At 37.2% G+C, this 22996-nt stretch overlaps 1 long non-coding RNA gene across 2 annotated transcripts in view; it reads right to left on the bottom strand.

Moving 5' to 3' along the window:
- The window catches only part of LOC124297949 (uncharacterized), a 36099-nt gene that overhangs the window by 3803 nt on the left and 9300 nt on the right, over window positions 1-22996 (bottom strand). The window contains exon 1 of one of the 2 annotated variants that reach the window (XR_006906689.1): window positions 6421-7564. The exons of the other annotated variant lie outside the window; for it this stretch is intronic. This is a non-coding gene — a long non-coding RNA (uncharacterized LOC124297949). Of the gene's footprint in view, window positions 1-6420; window positions 7565-22996 lie in introns of those variants that run through there. 2 annotated transcript variants of the gene reach the window in all.

Below are 22996 nucleotides of genomic sequence, written 5' to 3'. Positions count from 1 at the left end.
AATAAAAAAATAAAATAAATAAAAAAAATCCCATTACCAAGATCAATTATGCTTCACCTCTTTGACCAAGCTGTACTCAAAACTGGCATCAAGAATTACCAGTACGTTTCTATCACCAAAAAGCCGCATGAATTGATAAAAGTCGAAGTGAAAATAGAATGTAACCCTTTCATTCCAGTAATGTTCGACCTCGATAAAAAATTAAATGAGCTACTGCCAGAGTTAACCGAAGCATTATAGTTGTTGCGTCGCAAAACCTTCGCCAGGTAAAAAAAGGGATAATTTACAGCCATACATCTGGTTTTTCTAACTTTCGCTTAGTCTTTCAGCGTCCGACCCTTCCTGCTATTCTCAACCTTCCAAGTAGATTGAGAGCCCGCGACACCCAGACCTTCGTTATATTATAAAAGCTGAAAATTCTTCTATACTAAATAATAAATTTTCTTGGGAACTTGGACAGAATTGATCAGATTCAACTTATCAAAATTTGCAACGTTTCGTTGGTTTCATTTATTTTCCAACTTCATCAGGCAAGTTTTGAGGTTAAATCATCGTTAAAATCCTCTGGTCCATAACATCAAGTCAAAAATATGTTTAAATAAGACTAGACAGATATATACATTTTTTTTAATAAAATTATAAATTCATTGTACCAATAAATCAATTTAAATAAAATAAAATAGACAAATATAATGATGGACAAATACACATGTCAAACGTAGTGACTCTTAAATCACAGACTGTCTACTAACACAGTCTAATCACAGTCTGTGATTTAAGAGTCACTACGTTTGACATGTGTATTTGTCCATCATTATATTTGTCCATTTTATTTTATTTAAATTGATTTATTGGTACAATGAACTTATAATTTTATTAAAAAAAATGTATATATCTGTCTAGTCTTATTTAAACATATTTTTGACTTGATGTTATGGACCAGAGGATTTTAACGATGATTTAAACTCAAAACTTGCCTGATGAAGTTGGAAAATAAATGAAACCAACGAAACGTTACAAATTTTGATAAGTTGAATCTGATCAATTCTGTCCAAGTTCCCAAGAAAATTTATTATTTATTACATTTAACATGGATGAGAACCAAGATTTGGATTCTTCTATACATGTCCCCTTTACAGGTATAAGCAAACCCAGCCTATACAACCTGGGCCGCGGTGGCTTTGGCAGATAACAGGTAGTAAAGGTGAGTAAAATTGTGTTTCAAATTTGCGATAGTATAAAACTTAGTTTTCATATATTTTAACTTACAATCGTATCAGAAACCGCCTTGTCTATTGGCGGACACTTAGGACGGTAACAACCCCTTTCCAGACACCCTCACAGTCTAATTATTTATAAATCTACTCTCGTCATAGTATAAAATCTGACTTTTATATATGTTATTCAGAAAATTGTAAGAATAATGTTTCCACAATCCCCAGTCACTGAATCGCATTATTATATTGTTGATTTCATAATTTGTTGATATGAAAATTTTTTTTCCATTATTTTTTTAAAATTAACTTTTTTAATCCGTTACAAATCTACATAATTAATTTTCTTGATAAATCTAGAGTATAGATCGCGCCATTTCACTCGCACCAACGTACATGTATATTCATCGCGCGCACGCCTGGAGTAGACTTCAATGTCTCTGGGAAGACAGGGGAACCATCGAAAGTGACTGGGGATTTTGGAAACATTATTTGTACAATTTTCTGAATAACATATGTAAAAGTCAGATTTTATACTATGACGAAAGTAGATTTATAAATAATTAGACTGTGAGGGTGTCTGGAAAGGGGTTGTTACCGTCCTAAGTGTCCGCCAATAGACAAGACGGTTTCTAATATGATTGTAAGTTAAAATATATGAAAACTAAGTTTTATACTATCGCAAATTTGAAACACAATTTTACTCACCTTTACTACCTGTTACCTGTCAAAGCCACCGCGACCCAGGTTGTATAGGCTGGGTTTGCTTATACCTGTGTAGGGGACATGTGTAGAAGAATTTTCAGCTTTTATAACATAACGAAGGTCTGGGCGTCGCGGGCTCTTAGACTATAACATCTCTCACAATCTTGCCTCTCCCAAGCTCACCTTCAATTTCAAAATTCAGTTGTCCACGCACCGTTCAGTGGAGAAGACGTACGCCTAACTTTACGAGTCATTTTAACCTTAGTCGATTTGTGTAATAAGCCAACTATTCAATCTTTATACAACCAATCTACCCATCGCGCTTTATACTTGTCAAATATATTGGTTATTTCGTCAATTTCTATCAACATTATTCAAACCTAATCACCTATAACTCGTTAATTCGCGTTGTAGGAGTTCACGTGGCATCCAATATTCACGCAAAATAGGGTTCGCGTCAACAATGGTATATCTTTTACTGTATTAAACCATCTCAACCAAATAATTCTGAAAGATCGCCCGTCCAAAGTTATTATAAATTAGTCTCAACGACTTGAACAACTCTGATGGTCTCTGTATAGGATTACAGTACATAACAGGATTCAGCATACCGGCTTATCGCGAGGTAAGTCTCCTTAATTCTTCTTAACCTTTAGCTGGCACCTTTATCAGGTATAAAATTATTGGGCACCTTGGGGACGTTGAACAAAGCAACTTGATATTTTGACTTGATTTTTTTCGTAACGTGCTAGACGTCGAGAACTGTGTAATCGCACAGCAAACCGATACCATCACCCGGTTAATCCCGTATACAAATATAGACTAAAACACCGCAGTTTTCGATAAAGTCCGAGACAATCACCCTTGACTAAAGGAAAGTCGACTTTATGATGATTTGTTTCCATACGTAGAATCTTTCTTCAGTTCACAGATTCTGGTACACTTGTGCTTGGAAGGGAGCGTCCGTATAGGTCGAAGACGGACGAAGTCAGACCGCGAAAATTACGCGTAGTGTTGCGAATTTCGCTTCTCATTGTAGTATTGAGGAAACAGAGCAACCTGATTGGAGCAGCTGGCAAACAAGAACGAGCAATTGACGTTAGCGGACGTGGACATCCCCAAAATTTGTATATGTAGAAATTTCTATATATATATTAATTGCCTTAGTGTTTAGTGGTTTTAACCACACACTTCTTTGCATTTTCTTTGCCAAAATGCCACCTTTTGATCCTTTTGCCAACGGCTTTTGCTACTTGCAATGGTTTGCCGATGCTGGTGTTCCAAAGTCAGCTTTATTACCTATAGCTCGACGTCTTGGACGTTTTCCCTTAGTTAAAAATGCTTTGGGACATTTATATAATTATGTTAATAATTTAAATATTCCTTTAAGTGGTTATGTTGTAAAACCAGGTAATGTTGTGCATGTTTCTAATATGTATCCTAGACTTAATTATGTTACATTATTCCAACACTTTACTACGTTAAATTGGCGTGTGGGAGGTGATAAAACTCTCGCCTCAAATAATCGCGATCTTTGCAGCGCCATGTATAATATGCTTGATCTTGACATCAAACAAGCTACTAGAGATGTCATTATATCTGGACTAGATTGTCGTGTGAAATGTCACCATCTCGTCCGTCGAATACGGCCAGCGACGACTGTGATACGAATAAATACCGCTATTCGTAACAAACAATTTGCCGTTTTGGCGCAATCGAAGTTTGAATTTTTAGAGATGACGAAAGAAGATATGATAGCCAAGGCTAAAGTCGAAATGCAAACATTGAAAACGCAGCTAGAAAAGGAACAACTGGAGTTGAAATTGCTGAAACATGAACTTCAACGAAAAATGTATTACTCAGAAGGTATAATTTAAATATAAACCAACCAACTTTAGATGTAATAATTGTTGAGTATACACGTTCTTCGTAACAATAATATATGTACCGTTTCTAATTAATATGATACAACATTTCTAAAGAGCATAAAAGGTCGAATTTAACTAGCCATACAGCTTTACTGTATTTGGATGTAAATACTTCTGCCGACGTTACTTTTACATAAATTTATACACTTTAATAATCATCATTGTAATCTCGAAGAACGAGACACGAAATATAATTCTTTTATATTCATAACCGAATTGTTTGAAGAATATATTATCTTTTACCAGTTTAAATCATATTTAACCATTTATTTTTAACGATCACCTACCACATTTCATTATTATAAATTAGCCTTAATCTTTGATTATTTATAATCATTGTTTTGATACACTGAATTTCTTTTGGGTAAAATTTTTTAGACATTTGCAACAGAACATTACTTTTGGGTCGTTGATTTCGCATTGGATGTGAAATATGGGTACTACACTGAAGATGAAAAAATCAGTATAGTAATTCAAAATAAAAAAATCGATCAAATCTCTCAAAATTTGCCTCAGCAGTTTTTTGCATCGTTGAATTCAGATCTAAAGTCGATGTTACATATTTATCGGCATTAATTGATGCCTGGAAAACAGACAACACTTGTTGGAATCAGGAAAACGATTTTACTAAAAATAAACGACAGTAGAAGACTAGATTTTCAGTCTCAATAAATGTAAGCTGTAATGTCAGGCTGCTTCTTGAAACTGTACTCCGCTGATTTATTTACTATTTACTTAATTCTACCCACAGCTTTGGCAACCTTCGCAGTTTTTGCAACCTTTTCACAAGATACTTCTTCAGTCTTTACGCACGTTGAATCTTTGATTATTACGTAAGAACATTGATGAGCATTTTTTGTTCCTACTTTAATTATATTTCTGTATGTGTAATATAATACTTATCAATATATCATTCTTTTTCGGTGGTTTTTGCGACATAAATTAATGTAATGTAATCCATAAAAATGTGGTCGACGTTTCGTTTTTTCTTTTTTCGTTCATGGTACGAACCCATGTCTTTTTTACATATTTCTGATACCCGTTGTATAGAAATTCTTAGTTTTTTTTTTAATAAATTATTCTAATTTTAAGGGAAGCACTTTCATAGGCTTAACCGTCAAATTTTGACTATCTTTTTAACATTTGACCTTTGACACCGAAAAACTTGTCATGTTTGTAGAAATGCAAATTGAATCTTAATTCACAACTAAATTAAGTTCCACTGTATAAGCAGTCAGTGTTCTACGCGTCAAATTTTCTACTATGCGAAAAAAGGTTCCTCGAAATGTGTACCTTATTTTTTGAAAAGTCGTCTTATCCGAGTATATATAAATATCGGTACGATTGTACTTTATGCAGCATGCCGATAAAGTAGGTGTTTTTTCTAAAAAGCTTACGAATCTTTTGTGTAAAAATTATTCGTAGCTCGTAACGAAGTTTGAGACAAACAAGGGGTATACCTTGTCACTTACAAAAACTCTTGGCGCATCTCGCCAGTCGCGACCCGGTCGGCGAGCTCTACAAGTCAAAATAAAAACAAGTCGTGTTTACTTCGCACACCATTCTACACTCTGGACCCGAAACGCAAAGATCCATTAAAATTTCCGAATTTTTATCGTTAAAACAGAATATCGTATCGACGCCTCTTACGAAAAGTAGCAGGATTCAGATTTTTCGCAAAAACTAGCGTGTTTCGGATTTCACGGTGAAAAGTAGTATCGTTCGTCAAATTGAAGCGAATAATATTTCTATTTTGCGACGTTTTATCATTCTTTGACTATGTGCTGTAAAATATAGAAATAATGTATTAAAGTCATTTTGACTATCGAAACATGATAGTTTTCCCGGCAATAACTAAAACGTACTAATTTCCGCGGCAATAATTTAAACATGTGCATGGAATGAAGTCATCAAATGAAAAATTGTAAGCACAATGTGATAAAATTGCAATCGTTTATCGTTTATCACAATCATCGTTTTCAGAGGCGGTATTCATCGACACGATGTCTGGAATTTGGAAATAATTGAAAAAAAAACGGCCTTCTATCATCAGTAAATCGATTGAAAAAGGAAAAGTTCGTGTTTTCTTCTTCGCTGCATTTCTATGTGAACACAGTGAAGACTTACAGATAAATACAAAGTAATACTTTTAAACTGTAGAACAAAAAATTCGGAACTTTTGTTGCATGATCCTTTTGCCATCAATAAGTGTGATTGAAAAATTAATAATAAGGAAAGTAAAATGTCGTATCTGCTTAAAATAAGATCTTTTCCACTCACTTATTATGCTTGCTAATTTCAATAGATCCACGCATTTTCGATGCATTGAAAGCGAGTGCAAGAAAAAACGGTTTCGATACGGACTCTTGCCAATAAAATCATATTATTGGCGCTCACGACCTTTTGTCATTTACAAACAAGCGATGTGTACTTTGATCAGACGTTAACAAAAGTTCGCGTGAGTTCGATTTTTCTCTTTTGCAATCAATAAAATTACGAATCAAGATTATTCGTAACAAAATGGCAATATTGACGATGATGGAAAATATGGGATATGAAAAACTTCGACTCACCCCAACACCGAAATACTACTTCACTCCTTTTGCCAGTTCACCGCATAGTCGGCACAAATTGTTTGAAACGTCCGTAACACAGCTGTCCGAAAAAGTCGATCACTGAATTTACTCGAGTTAGCGAGGACCGTTAATTGCATTAACACACGATACACTGATTGTGAGTTTGATAGCCGTGATCGGTAACAAACTAACGCTTTGGTACAGCAACGCGTAAAAGAATGAAGTCGAGAGTTATTGTTTAAGATTGATTTCGGAGTAAAGTCACTTTTCCGTCTGTCACTGAGCAGGCAAATATTTTCAAACACGGATTATGAGGCTCGCAACACAGACAAACTCCGGAGTCTCAGATCGACTCAACCCGAGACTTTATGGACGAAGAATGAACAGAATTGCGGATTCGAATCGTATCGCTGCGCACGACTCGCGTCAGCGCAATAATGTATTACTACGCCTAACTAGCCGGTCCATCAGCAAATTACCTTTTCATCACGCGCTCCACGATTGGTCGAGCGGACTACTTTCAGCCTCGCACTCACAAAGGTGCTCTGCGACTTCTCGAAAAGCTTTGACCCAACATAACCAACATTTCTTGGTACTCGCTTTGAAATGAAGTATAATACTTTGAAATTAGCCAGACCGGCCTTGATTCTTATTTGTTTGAAGCGAGCTGAAATTTACTCGAAAAAAATTTGCAATGGTTATGTTTAGGTATGAATGTTGAGGCGGGTAGATGAAAAACAGAATATATTTAGGGATTAAAGATTAAACAATTCAAACGGTTTCGATGAAAATGCTGAACATCGCCATACTTAAGTGGGGTGTCTAATTTCTATCCGCCAAAATAAGAGTTTTTTTGTAATTTATAAGGAAAAAAAAATGAAATTGTGCAATCAGTTACTTTCAAATTTTCAGCCTACATTTATTGACATTTTAGATGTTCGTGTGAAAACATGGTCAACAATTTTTATGAAAAATTCCCACATCGGCTGATCCTCCTCGTCTGTGAATCCACGAATTTCTTCACTTTTGCTAATCTGAAAAAGGACCCAAATGGCATTTAGTTCGTACACGTGTAACTATCGTTCAATGAAACAGTACATAAGAAAATTTTTTTTAACGCAATCGTCACTTGTGAATTTCAAATAACCATTGCGCAAAACGATTATTTGAATTTGACGAGTGTCGATTTCGTTAGAAATAATTTTATATGTTAGTTGATTGAACAATAGCCGGATGTATACGAGCTGAAATACCGTTAGGATTGTTTTTTTTTTTTGTTTTTTAATACCAGAAGTGAACAATATCAATAGCCGTTCCAGAAGCACCCGTCAAACCAGTAGACGTGCCGCGTTCCATCGTCTGCGACATGGTATCAGTCTACTTTGCAGTTTCTTTTCGGAATTTCGAACTCTCGGCCACTTCCGCTGGCAATACGATAACAATTCCGCATCAAAGTTGAACATTGCAGCGATTTCGAACCCGCTCATCATCGGTCATATGACGTTGTGTGAATCTCTGGTAAAACTCTTTAGCGTTGTGCGCAATGCGTACAATGTGGGTAAGGTCTTGAATAGGCCGAGTAGCAAAGTGTGACGTCCCAGGGGTGACAACCTCCTAAAAATAAAAAACTTCCTTTAATGAGAGATCTGTTGTGCTCTCCTTTCTTCAGAATATATAAAATATCATAGTTACTATACGAATATTACATACGTACTGCATTTACATAGCGTATGTGCGCTCGGGGACATACGTGAATCAGAGACGGCTAATGTTTTACGTTAGACAGTTATGTTGGCAATACAGAAAAACCTACAGCGCCATAGTGGGCGAAGCGCGAATCTCCGCAAGTCTACGCAACTTTGCAAATCCCACTCCATAGCTTTAATGTCACAAGTTGATACCAACGACCTACTAACGTAAAGTAACGTAAAACAGAGTAAGAGATAAGAAGAATGATAGAATGCAACCACTTACGGCGATTTCCTCCCCACCCACGAGTTACCCTAACCAACCCAAGATTAACAAAACCTGACCCAACCTTCTCTTCCGTAAATACGCACCTATCCGAAAATCCTCGACCAACTAAAACTCAATCCTCATATGTCAGCTAAGTCAGTTGACATTGTGACACTACTTGCGCAAATTGTTGTCTCCTGCTTGCATAAAAACGTTACAACCAACAAAACTACATGCTAAATTATAACTTGAGTGCGTGTTTGGAATTTGACAATATTCATCAAGGACCAATCGTGAAGATACTGACCGAACTTCCATCCCACTCTCAGCGTACTATAACACACTGAGAGTAGAAGAAAAACTTTAACGTAAGAAATCCTGATTCAGTATCAATCACACCAAACGGAAACCATGAAAATTATCGTCGCAAATTATTTACATACGTGGAAAAAAAAAGAATTTATTGCAATTGTACATATACCTTTATAACTTTTATCCATTCTTATTATATAAATTTATTTGTGGGAAAATGTGCAACGAATAATTGTGAATCTTATGTAATTTATAGTTTTAGTCTTCAAAATAATCCATGAAATCCTCATTATCCCGATCACTGTCATCAGCATTATTTTCAATACCTAACATTATGGCTATAGTCTCCTTCTCCCATGTGTGAAATAAATTAGTGGGGGAAGCCTTGAACCTCACCGTCTTCAGTGAAAACGTGTGACGCTGTATCTGCAGACATTTATATTAACAAATCTGTAACCTGGAAAAATAGTTTTCACCTATTGAAGTGATAGATACAGAAAAAGGGTTGTAGTAACTAGAATTTTATTTCAATAATGTGCTATGTACCAATTCTGCTTTGAAAAAAAAAACCCTCATCGTCAATCCTGCTGAATTGTCTCATCCGCTCGCAGATGCGCGATCAAAATCCTCGTGCAACATGTCGAAGCGCAAATAGACTCCTTCACAGTTATAAAAAATCCATTTTAACTCGACAACCGCATCCTGTTCCTCCGCTGCGGTAACATGCTTAACCGCGCATTCCCCATCATCAATATTCGGCGAATGAATCCTCCTCATCCTTCGATGAATCGAGGAGCATTACGGGCCGTATTATTTTCAATCTCAGGATCGATGATAATTGTATCCGCGGCGCTATCGTCCTCTTAATCATCAAAACAGTGCTCCCCTCGTAATCGTTTGAATCCGGATCGGGGTGGAGACTCTGAAGGCTGTCTTTTCAAACCCTTTTTTGAATATGAATCTGAAATTTTTTCTGGAATTATTATTGAAACAGTATTTGCATATAACAGAAACAGAAAGAGAATACAGAAAAATTACAAGAATTTAGAAAACTTTTTTCAGTGTGCTAATTCAATGCGATGATAATGGGAGATTTAAAAGAAAGGCATTTGCCGTATCGCAAGAGAATTGATTTGGCGTTATATATTAGAGAAAAAAGCTTCTACGGTGGTGGAAATCGAAAACGAAACAAAATTTGAAAAATCAGTTGAATATTATTCTAAGGCATATTATACCAAGAGAAAGAAAATTAATAATGCAAACGTATATTAGCAGAGAAAACACCGTAACCCTTTATTCGGTAAACTACTTACGAAGTAAACTGTTCCAAGTCTTGGAGTTTTCAAATGAATACTTTTTCACCGGTCACTTTGTCAGAAACTTTTCCTGCACGGGGAATTTTTCGAATGTGAAAAATAAACAAAACATGATGCTATGTTTACGCCCATGTGCAAACCAGCCAATCGCTGATTCGGTAACACACCACGTGGTGTATGACCAAAATGCAACGTGGGAAAAATATATGCAGAGAAAATTTTCGGAAGAAGCTCTCAACTTGACTGTTTTAATCAACGAAAATTGAGTCATATAATAAACGGTCACAAACATTAAACTCAACTTCCTTATTATTGTAAATTCGTGATATATTAATTCACCGTCATCCTTTTCACCTCAATATCATCAGCATTAACGTTGAAGTCATGGCTGAAGAAGCATACTCAGAACTAATCAAGCTGATGAAGACCGCACATAATTTGCTGAGAGACTCGCCTCCTGAACAGGAGAATCACAACATTTTCAATCATTGGATCGGCATTGGAATGGAAAATATCCAACTTCTGCATGATATTTTCCTGCGCCTGAGAATGAGTTTCAGTGTAAAACAACGAATCCAACATACAAAAATACTTATGCAATCTTGCGTGGCAAAGATTTAGCAACAGCAGCAGCAGCAGCATGTTGTTGTCACGGGCGGTAATATCGGAAGCCTTCAGGTATCACAGTGGAACGATGTTGATGGCGCTTTTACCTGTCGGATTCACACCGGCATTGTCACCAATCTGCGTCATAAGAATTTGGAAACCTTTCTGGACGATGCGCAGAAGATAATCGTCCGTAGATTGAGGCTGGTGGAGCGCGTTGAGGGGAATGTGAAGATAAACATCTCACTGGCTTGCAAATTTGCGATGACATTCCTCTGGAGCGATATAGACGATTGGTTTACGTACGCACGAAACGATCTGCTTGCGAAGACGAACAGTCCCGTACAACGTAATTCCGGTTGGAGCATGATCGAGATACTACACGACGCCGGGGTTTGATTTTGACGCGATGCTTAAACACTCGAGAGTAAGTAACAACTTTGAGACGACCCTCAAATGGTCTTATTTATTAAAACAAGTATTCGAGACGGTGTAGCACAATACTGTGATCGATACGCTCTAGCCAGTAACAGATTTATGGGGGAAAAATTTAATCCGGGTGACGTGGAATCATGTCTTATGTATTTCGATGTGAACAACTTGTACGGTGCGGTTATGAGCGCAAATTTACCGATCGGCTCGTTCGAGTGGGAGCGGAATGGAATCGCTAGAACAACTCACCCAGATGATTCATCGATCGGTTAGATCCTGGAGGTGGATTTGGACTGTCCTGTAGAGGTCCATTAGGATCATAAAGATCCGCCGCTTTGTCCAAAATATTTCACGCCTCCGGGTGGTAAAAGCGCTAAACTCATCACCACCCTTAATCCCAAAACAAAATATATATTGCACTATAAAAATTGAAAGTATTAAAATTAACGAAAGTGCATAGTTTTAAAGTTCGCGCAATCTCGGTAGTTCGAACCTTACACACTCTCAACACCAACATGCGCAAGCAGTCTAGAAATGAGTTTGAGAAAATCCTTTATAAATTTATGAACACTACGGTGTTTGGTAAGACTATGAAGAATGTGCAAAATCACAAAGATGTCAAATCGATCACAAAATGGGAGGGTAGAGGTGGTGCGAGAACGTTTTTACTCAGAAAAACTTTAAACACAACTGCAACGTATTTCACACAGATATGATTATTATAGGAATGAATCGTGTCAAATTTTTCTTCAGTAAGCATATATACATCGGTGTCAAAAACCGAGAGTAAGATTTTCATTATAATAATGTCAAACATAACTTTTCTGTCAAACAGGCCAAATTGTACACCGACACTGACAGCCTTACTTACAAATTTGATGTGCCTAATATTTATTGTATCATGAAACGTCATGTTGATACTATGTTTGACACTTCTGACTACCCCGTCTGATACGTGATGTTGATACAATGTTTGGCACTTCTTATGTACTTTTTTCAAAACTCGGTGCAAGTAATATTACAACTAAATCCTCGACATGTGCTAAAAGTTGCATTTTGTAAAATCAAAACACTATAACATTATTTGCGATGGTCGTGTTTATGGTTTCGGTTATATGAGATTAATACGAAATTTGGATTCCTTCCGTTAAGGTATTTCTTTCGACTTTCGGTCTGTTATAGTACGCTGGGAGTGGAGTGGGCATTCGTTATGTATTTTCAAGATCGGTTTTTCATGAGTTTTTGTCGGAACACAAACACGCGCTGGAGTCACAATTCAGTTCGTTCGCATGAGTGATGTGTGTGTGTGTGTGTGTGGGTTGATTATTTCTAATGCTTATTTTCCTGTTTCTCTAGGGTTTGGGTATAAATGAGTCTCTAAGGACAAGGAGGTTGGGTCGGGTATTGTTAATCCAGGATTGGTTAGTATATCCCGTGGGTGGGGCCGAAAGGGCCGTGAGTGATTGCGTTCAATCATTTCTGTCATGTTTTACTCTATGGGATGTTACTTTGTATCAGTGGGTTGTTAGTGTTAACCTGTGACTCTAACCTTATGGAACCTGCGTAGTTGCGTAGACTTGAATCAGGTCGGCACAGAGTCTAGTTGCCTCTCAGCCTTTTGCGAAGCGTAGTTCAGGATTTGCAATTTCGGGTCGAGTAATAGAAAGAAGAGAAAGTAAGACGAAAAACGACTGTGAAAGGAAGAGAAAGAAGATCAATCTAAACGAGGTTATGCGGAAACATGGAGGTTGCTGAGTATTGGACGACCGGATTGGTCGTGTTTCATTGTTCTGGGGTGACGCTTACAATTAGTTTATTGGTTCCGGGCTGGATAGTAATTATTGATTTATTGTTATAGTTCTATTGAATTTGTTTATGACCGAATTCTTGGGGGATCCTCCGGCAATGGCAGCTTCCGTATCCATGGGATTGGTTAAAGCGGGAAGTTTTGCCCCTTCGGTCATTTACAACTAAAGAAACGACCCCAGTAGTGCAACACCTTGGCAGCACCTGAGCAAAGTTCGACGTTTTAAAGTCGAACCGTCAGTGCACACAATTATTAATCCCGGTTTATCTGAACCGGTCGATTGAATCGAGTTGTCCAGTGCATTCTAATGCATAATCGGTATTTGACAACCCAAAACTACAGATTGTGTGTCTGGTTGTATTTTCGTCAACGCCGCAGGTCATCTTGATCGGTATCAAAATCATCATACTAGAAATGGCTCACACCAGATTTCTCTCGCATATATGCTTTATATGGCATTATCGGCGCTACCGAAAGTATTCGCTCTACCGGCTACTTCCTTGAATCGTGTATTCCTCGGACACCATGATCAGCACTGTGCGAACATAGTTTTACTCATGGCACAAACAAGGTTGAAGCGAACGATCATGTGTTTGACGACGGTGCGGAACTGCTACCGTACTGCTGGTTGCACGAGGATACATTGCGACACGAGAACGTAACATCCAGGAACATATTTCTGAAGTGCAGCAGAGTATCTCTTTTCGCAGATATCATGACGATTGCCTCGGCTTGTTCAGCGGTATTCCGTAAAAATTTTCTACATCCAGAACGAACAGGTATCCTGCCATCGGGCGATTATCGACTTGCCGATGCCAAGTATCGCAAGGCTTTGGAATAGCTCGTTCTAAAAAAGTCTAATTTTCATGAAGCATGCTGGAACTACACGCTATCCGAAATCCCGGAAACAGGCCGCAAATGGGGCGGATACCATGGCACAGACAATGGAACGCGTCACATCTTTGACTTTGGTGTTTGACGATGGTGCGGAACTGCTACCGTACTGCTGGTTGCACGAGGATATATTGCGGCACGAGAACGTAACATCCAGGAACATATTTCTGAAGTGCAGCAGAGTATCTCTTTTCGCAGATATCATGACGATTGCCTCGGCTTGTTCAGCGGTATTCCGTAAAAATTTTCTACATCCAGAACGAACAGGTATCCTGCCATCGGGCGATTATCGACTTGCCGATGCCAAGTATCGCAAGGCTTTGGAATAGCTCGTTCTAAAAAAGTCTAATTTTCATGAAGCATGCTGGAACTACACGCTATCCGAAATCCCGGAAACAGGCCGCAAATGGGGCGGATACCATGGCACAGACAATGGAACGCGTCACATCTTTGACTTTGGTGTTTGACGATGGTGCGGAACTGCTACCGTACTGCTGGTTGCACGAGGATATATTGCGGCACGAGAACGTAACATCCAGGAACATATTTCTGAAATGCAGCAGAGTATCTCTTTTCGCAGATAGCATGACGATTGCCTCGGCTTGTTCAGCGGTATTCCGTAAAAATTTTCTACATCCAGAATGAACAGGTATCCTGCCATCGGGCGATTATCGACTTGCCGATGCCAAGTATCGCAAGGCTTTGGAATAGCTCGTTCTAAAAAAGTCTAATTTTCATGAAGCATGCTGGAACTACACGCTATCCGAAATCCCGGAAACAGGCCGCAAATTGGACTGATACCATGCCGCAGATAATGGAACGCGTCACATCTTTGACTTTGACGGGTGCTTTTTACATGACTGTCGCGAATGTTTACGGATCAACCGCGATAGACGTAACGTCAACGGTAAAATATTCGACAGACTACGAAGAAACTCCTGCAAAGACCGGCCGTATGCGCCAATAGGCTTATAGTGTACCGGAACTGTGGAAATGTGCCTTTGATCGATGCTCAAGGCAGAACGAACAGGTATCCTGCCATCGGACGATTATCGTCTTGCTGATGCCAAGGCTCGCAAAGCTATGGAATGGCTGGTCTTGAAAAAGGCTAATCTGGACATTTTCGTGAAGCATGCTGGAACTAGACGCTATCCGAAATCCTGGAAACAGGTCGCACAATGGACGGACATAGCGTCGCAAACAATGGAACGTGTCACATCTTTGACTTTGGTGTTTGACGATGGTGCGGAACTGCTACCGTACTGCTGGTTGCACGAGGATATATTGCGGCACGAGAACGTAACATCCAGGAACATATTTCTGAAATGCAGCAGAGTATCTCTTTTCGCAGATAGCATGACGATTGCCTCGGCTTGTTCGGCGGTATTCCGTAAAAATTTTCTACATCCAAAACGAACAGGTATCCTGCCATCGGGCGATTATCGACTTGCCGATACCAAGTATCGCAAGGCTTTGGAATAGCTCGTTCTAAAAACGTCTAATTTTCATGAGGCATGCTGGAACTACACGCTATCCGAAATCCCGGAAACAGGTCGCACAGTGGACGGACATAGCGTCGCAAACAATGGAACGTGTCACATCATAGACTTTGATGGGTGCTTTTAGCATGACTGTCGCGAATGTTTACGGATCAACTGCGATAGACGTAACGTCAACGGTAAAATATTCGACAGACTACAAAGAAACTCCTGCAAAGACCGGCCGTATGCGCCAATTGGCTTACAGTGTACCGGAACTGTGGAAATGTGCCTTTGATCGATGCTTAAGGCACAACGTCGAGATAACGGGGAGTACTTGGACGACATATCGGCTGACTACCGCCACTGACATGAAAAAATTGCGTCTGTTTCCGGTTGGCCACCAGATGTTTTATGTGAGAGGAGTGCAAGCTCTCGACAGGAGGAGCAGGTGGTGGCGGTGGGGGATGGTGGAGGGGTGAAGGCGAGGGGAGGGGCAATTGCGACCTCGCGGAAGTCGAGAGGCTGATCACGTATAGAGTGTGACCGCCACACAATCTTTATCGCCCAGTTTTGCGGGTTCACATGCCAAGCTGATATTTGCCTTGTGCCGGACATGCTGTTAGATATAATATATATCTACTTACAACTTTTACAATGTTTCTTCTTATTCCATGCCAAGTAGTTCTTACATTTTACTCCGAATCGTCATTCAACGATTTTTCATAATTTCTTTACCCGCTTTCGGAAAATTTTGCTACTTTACTCTAAACCGATTTGACGGTTTGCTTATTCTGAGTTTAAGAATAATGATATCGATCATTTTAGCCCATGTAAGCTTAAATGGATGTGTGCACCAAAGAGGATTTTACCGGGTAACGAGAAGTGTCCTTTTTAGTATCCTAGGAAAATGGACTAAATATTTTTGCAAAGATAATCTTGGACCCCAAAAATACCTTATAAGAACTGGGGTGCAACGCAATAAAACCTCATCATTCATCAAGTGGTATCTGTTTTGGGATGCGATATCACAATGTTGAAATTAAATTCTTACCGCTTCCGTGACAAGAGTCGGAGTGGGATTAACTGAACCACTATCCTAAGCCCAGGGGGTAGGAGTGGAAGGGGTGAATAAGGAGGCCCGAAGTAGTATTTTGCGTTTACGAAACTACCTTCTTTGTCCATCTTCCACAACATTGGGAATAACTAATCAGGATCGTTAGGGATTTCAAGCAAAAGAAAAAGGAACTCCAAGAGAAAAATTGCACAGTTAGAATGGAGACAGTACTCAAAAAGGTTCCTCCAGAAATAATCTCAACGAGGCAGTACTAAAAAACCTTCTCGTGCAGCAGCTCTTGAAAAAAAAACCTTTCGGAGCTGTTCTTCTAAACCAGCTTCCTAGCGATGCATTACTTATTAAAATCCATTGAAGAATGAATCTTAAATTAAATGCAAAGTGAATTCCAAGCTCTTTCTGTTGCTGAATTATACAAGTTCTTTCATCTTCAAAACCACGTTTTCTGATAACTTTAATCAACTAATTTTCAATAAATTTTTGTTTTCTGTAACTTTGAATTACCTTTTATTCTTGAGTTTGATCTGAATTGTGAGGTAAATCTATTAATATCTTTTAAACCACCCCATTAACGCCCTAACGGCATTCAATTAGTATCAGAGATTATTAAGAAGTTCATCACGTATCCAGTCGCCTCCGACAGCCCGAAATCATCTGAAAATACTAAAGGGTAAGTGACAAACAATTTTCCCGGAAGTTGAATAATCGAGTATTTTCCCGACGAAACAATGAACTGTGACCAACTGATAAGAAAAATTCAAAATGATAAAAAAATATTTTTATATCATATCTCATCAATTGGTTCTTTATTATCGACATTTTGTAAACTTTTCCTGGTTTCATTGAATACGGTCACCAAATATGATGTAAAAAATCATTCTTCCCTCAAAACATATTATTTAGTGGCAAAAAATTTATCAGAACAACAATCTGTATCATGAAGGCAAAACGCATTTATTCATTCTATAGAAACATGCGGCTACTAAAGCACCAATTTTTCACAGAGTGAATTTGGTTTCTAACAAAAATCTTCATTTTGCGTAATGTAAGCTTCGCCATTAGCTTTTCGCTGATGGTGTTTATATTACTAATTAAAATAGTGTCGTAGAGAAAGAAATTAAAAAAAATGTAGGGAATCATTATATAAATGTGTGATGAATAGATTGAATTTTATTTAAGAAAAAATATCGATAAGTATTCAATCTGAAATTCATCCTACACCTAAGTATGTTTGGCATTATTGGTTGAACTGTTATGTTACGTGTAGATCGTTTACTATATTCATCCAAGTAATTCACTTGTTTTATCTTCGTTTTGTTTTATTTTTCACTTTTTAAACTTATCTAATCTTGACTGGTAACTATTTTATTATATTTACGTAAGGCTATTCCTAATTTTTCCCTTAATTACTGCTGAAAGCAAAAACTTGGCTCATCAATGTCCTCTAACTTTCCATTCATCAGGTATATAATAAAAATATAATACGGTTAGTTCTAAATGTAGATATCACTTTTTAATGCAGTTCTCTTTTGTTTCGGTGGATCGGTGATCTAGAGTCTATTGCAACAAATCAAGTAATACTTCTAATATTTCTGCTTTTTTTTTGTTTCTATTCTTATTTTCTTTTTTTTTTTTGTTTGTACTTGTTTTTTATTATTGATCTTTGACCTTTTTTTTCTGTACTGTGATAATTTTTTCATTCATTTTGGTTTGTAATAATGTAATAGAATAAGGTCTCAGGATTTTACCATTCTATTTTTGGTGAGATGTTTAAAACGTACTCGATTATGTTACTTTAAAATACATTTCTTGTATCGCACAATATTGCTTCACCTCTAGGAATTATTCCTGCATGTATGATTATAAAACATTTGGTGTTGCGATATAAACAATTTGATTGATAATACATTTTTTGATGTATCGGATGCGTCCCTCAAGGCTTCAGAAGATATTTTTATATTTATAATAACGTATTGTGATTCGGATAACTCATAAAAACCTCCTCGATTGTAATATCAAACAACAACATAAATGAGTTCGGTTCATAGGTATAGATTGATATTTTATGATGACGTAGTTATGATAAGATAACGTAAAAGATTCTCGTGACATTTCAGATAATTTAGTTTTTAATAAATAATACACATTATGGTGGGATTTCAACACGTAGACAACGTGTTTCAACTATAGTTTTATCACAAGATTCTCCTACTAAAGTTTAAGATTAATGTAAATAATATTCAGCTGTAGTAGTGTGTTTAAAATATCAATATTCCGGTCGGACGTTACACCTTCAACTTTAGGCAAGAGCGTTAAGCCTTTCACTTGATTATTCCTTCTAGTTACGACCAATAATAATACGATTACAGAAAAAACTACCTTCCGATTTTCTCATTATATCGTTTTGGTTACGACGTACAAATTTTCATCAATCGGCGTAAAAAATGAATATTCGTGTTTGATTTCCATGTTTATTATTAATCCTGTGTACAATGATCAGTTTCTATTTCATTTGTACTTTTGTACGGTATCCTCAATATGAAACTGCACGATTGACAATATCTTGCTACCAAAGTCTATTGCCATACTATTCTAGCCGAGGTGGATTCAAGTATCAATTTATACCGTTCTTCATCGATGCGGTACGTTGGTGAAAGAAAATAATTACAACGTGTCTGTACTCCAAGTTCGAAAGCCATACAAAATTTGGACTGACAAAAACACGTTAACGTTTCTCTTCTACATTGAAAGTTGCTGGTAACATTCTTGAGTTCACTTTATTATAACCTTGACAGATGTGTACTCGATCACTTGGATCATTTCTCCCAAGTCCAATGGAAATTGCTATGTCACCATACATTTTCTTTAGATGGTATTTCAGTTTGTCAGGTTAAACAAAAGGAGTTGTCGATGAATTTATCAAGTTGCTCGGGACTTGTTTGGATAGTCTCGTCAGAACGTCGGAGTACGAAGTTGTCAACTTTGTCTTTCGAAAATAACGAGGTTCAAATTGATGTACGATGTATATTCAAGTTGAGGATTGAAACAGGTCTCTTGTGTTCGTCAGTAGGTACGCGTTGGCTCAAGTTCAAATTTAAATCTTCGTCGCAGGATGTTCCTTTGCCATTTATCTTTGACAATGCTGCCTACACTCATAATCTTATAGCTGCAGTAAGTTCGCTCCGTTGTCGAAGTATGTACGGTCTCCATGTCCTTGCTGGTTTCAAAGTCTTGGAATATATAACTTGTCCTCCACTCAATCCAGCGAGAGTATATTCTGCATGTTCGATGGTTCCAATGTCCAGGTCGATAATGATGATTTGTTCATCGACAATTGGATTGCATGACAAAGTGGTGTTCATTTATCAGGAATACGTTGTCTGTCCTGCGAAGTCTTGAAAAGTCGACGATCAACACCTCCAGTTCTGCAAGTTCTGTTGTTGAATATCAGTATAGTGGTGTACACTCGATGGAAGAGTTTTTTTTTTAAATGTCATGTAATCGTAGAAACGTGTAGGTCTCTTAGTTATGATGATGATTCTTGCATAATGGACGTCAAAGCTGCTCGATGAAGGATTCGGTGACGTATTCAATTGAGAAAATTTTTGGTATTTTTCATCGTATTGTTCACTAATCACTTATTCTGCGCATTTTAACTGAATGATATCGTAGTTTTATCACAAGGTTATCTTTGTCTCGTTTTCTTTGATTCTTTCACTCGTTGAAATTACACTTATATCGTTAGTGTTACATAAGGGTACATTGTAAATTCATACATACGTTGCTGATTAGAGTACCTACCAAAATATACGTAAAAAATACTATTTAACGTGTTTCTTGCTGAAGAAATTACAACATATTTTGTCCGAATCTTAGTGTATACTTATCACATTTATAATTAGTAAGTGTATTTCAATTAGTTTATTTCTATTGTAAACGTAATAGCTTCCTTAGATTTTAACAAACTCAATTATGATTATTAAGTTTGCCTTTCGACAGTTGAACGCGCTATCAGCGTTTAATAGTAAAATTCTATAAAATATCGAGTAAATGCGTTTTGACTGTCATAACTCTTCAAGAAATCAATTATTTATGCCTTAGTTCTTTTATTCGTAATCGTATGAAACATTTCATTCGATAACATTTTTCTAATTTCACATTTTCGATACCCCTAAATATTGGATTCATTTTGCACTATTTCGAGTACATGAGGGCTAAACTTTTTTTACATACTTAGGTAAGGAAAAACAACCGACTAAAAAGAACCGTCACTAAAATTCGAAAGAGAAAAAACTTACGAACTCTATACTGAAACTACACGTTAAAAATTGAAAGACTCACATATCACTTGAAGCGACTGCGTATAACAATTAGAAACCCGGCCCAGAAAATATGTGACATATTAGACGTTTGGTACATCAGATTTATGTTACCAGTATCAAATCACAGAACCGTTTCAACGGGAAAATTCACTCTCTCATCCGCACATTGAGATTTATCATTAGCTGCATTATATTGTTTATAACGCAGGTCGAAATACTGTTTTAAAAAGCCCGACAACGATAATAAAGATTCCATGGATATTGGCAGACAACCAAACTCAGATTCTGCAACTATCACGAAAACGTTTGAAATAGATACCAAAGAATTTTTCCCAAAATTTGATTGCAGGGATATTATTAAAGCGTTTGCAGAATTTGATGGTACGCCTACTGGTTGTTTGATTCAAAAATTTATCAACGAATATGAGAATGTTAGATGATTCGTAGCTCAATGCGAAAATGATTTCATAGTAAAAATGTTACCTTCAAAATCTGACGGTAAACCACTGAACCGTGTGACTGATGTTAATATACAGACGATTGACGAACTTGCAACATATCTCTGGATAAAGAAACAGAAGTCTCGATCGGAGCATTTAGTGATTTTTTAGTGAACGAATTGGTCACTAGACTAAACTAGAGAATAGGTAATACTTCAATGCAATACAATTTCATGAATCACAATCAATCAAGGTATCAAAAAAGGTAAGTCAAAACGATAAACATTCAATTTTACTGATCGTAGCTATAATACAAAAATTATACCTGATCGAATCAAAATAAATATAGTTCTGTAATGAAAGTAGACGGGTGTTTAAAAATTAGTAAACACCTTCCTTGTTACAAAATGTTGTTGACTGGTGTGATTATAGAGATTCCAAAGGGTCAATCATATGAGAAAAAAACGAGAATTTGGATATATTTTTGTGTGTGTTGCTTCCTGAAAACTGAGGTTTTACGAAATACTCTTACGCCGGCCACGTTATTCCTCGACGTATTCGCGTATGACGTAAAGTCCCGGGTTACATGGCCGTAATTGCAGAAAAAGTGATCCACATCATTAAGCGCATCCCAGTTGAGATTAAAGTATACAAAACTGAAAACTTTTATAAAAAATCTTCCTTGTTTTTCAGAGGGAACCAGAGTTAGTTCATACTTCCAAAAACTCATGTACTGATTGACAAAGTAGTTCAGGTTGATTGCAATCGGTTTATACTATCCATGTCCCATAGTAATGATCAATGGTACAAATTTCTACAGTACCAAGCGTAGACTAGAGACCCGTTTACATAAAACTTTCTTAGTCGTGTGTTCTATATTCATGCTATACTTTTCCACAATAGCACGTACAGAATCACAAGTGGATAGAACTATGAACGAAAGAAAATTGAGTATTTATCCTGTGACCTTGATCACTTGCGTTGTATATCGAGTTTTGAAATTTCGGGTACTCGAGAAAAGAAACGGTGACAACACGTTGCAATAGCACTTGGCCCGGTAAAAGTCTGACCAGTCAATGATATGACTGGTCGTGTACCCAGAAATTTTCACAGTTTGATGCTCTTCTTAGAAACTAAGGTTTGTCTAACGGAAAAACCCTCTCGATGTGAAAACTGAACATCGGTTAAGAATGAACAAGATGAGATTATCGACTCCCAAGGATCTCTTGGTATTAGACCTAAAAAGGCAGACTTTTATCTTACCAGAAAAGCAGCAGTACTGAAATTTCCGGGAAAGTCATACCTTTGTTACGCCCTCCAAGCTTTGTATTCCTTTCCCACAGTCTTATGTACATATTGCAATTACGGTGAGGAAGTACACTCCGACAATAAAAGTCAAATTGTTAGCGCATTTCACGGGAAATTGACAGATTCAACGTGTATTCAACTCAAGTATTGCAATTGCCAATTAATATTGCAAGGAAGAATAGGTCTAGACTTGTAGATACAGACCCACCAATTCTCAGCTAATTAACGGTATAACACGGAAATGGCGAGAATATTTTGCTGTGCATCGTCATCAAAAATACACAAAATGGCCTCAACTAACTATTAAAAGAACCGCTCCAAATTAACCTTTAATTAAGGCTTTAAAGGCAGAACTTTCTCCAAAAGATATGAGTTAAAAGACTGGCAGTATATCGAGTTTGAAAAAAAAAAATTGATATCACAGAAGAATTTGAATTATCAGAGATGATTTCTCAACAAACAAACAACTCTTTCGTTAAACACAGAAGAGTTAAAATTTGACTGCAAGAGAAGTTAGAGAATTGGTCCGTCTAACTCTAGAAACGTCATACTAAATTGGCTGAATTATGAAAATTGATACTTATGGGTTTGATGGGATTAAAAAACAAACAACATTGGCTGGTCGTC

Source organism: Neodiprion virginianus, chromosome 2 (genome assembly GCF_021901495.1).
Source record: "Neodiprion virginianus isolate iyNeoVirg1 chromosome 2, iyNeoVirg1.1, whole genome shotgun sequence".
In the NCBI taxonomy this organism is placed as follows: Eukaryota; Metazoa; Arthropoda; class Insecta; order Hymenoptera; family Diprionidae; genus Neodiprion; species Neodiprion virginianus.
Note: the sequence above shows the minus strand (reverse complement) of the source record. Positions and strands in the feature narration are given on the sequence as shown.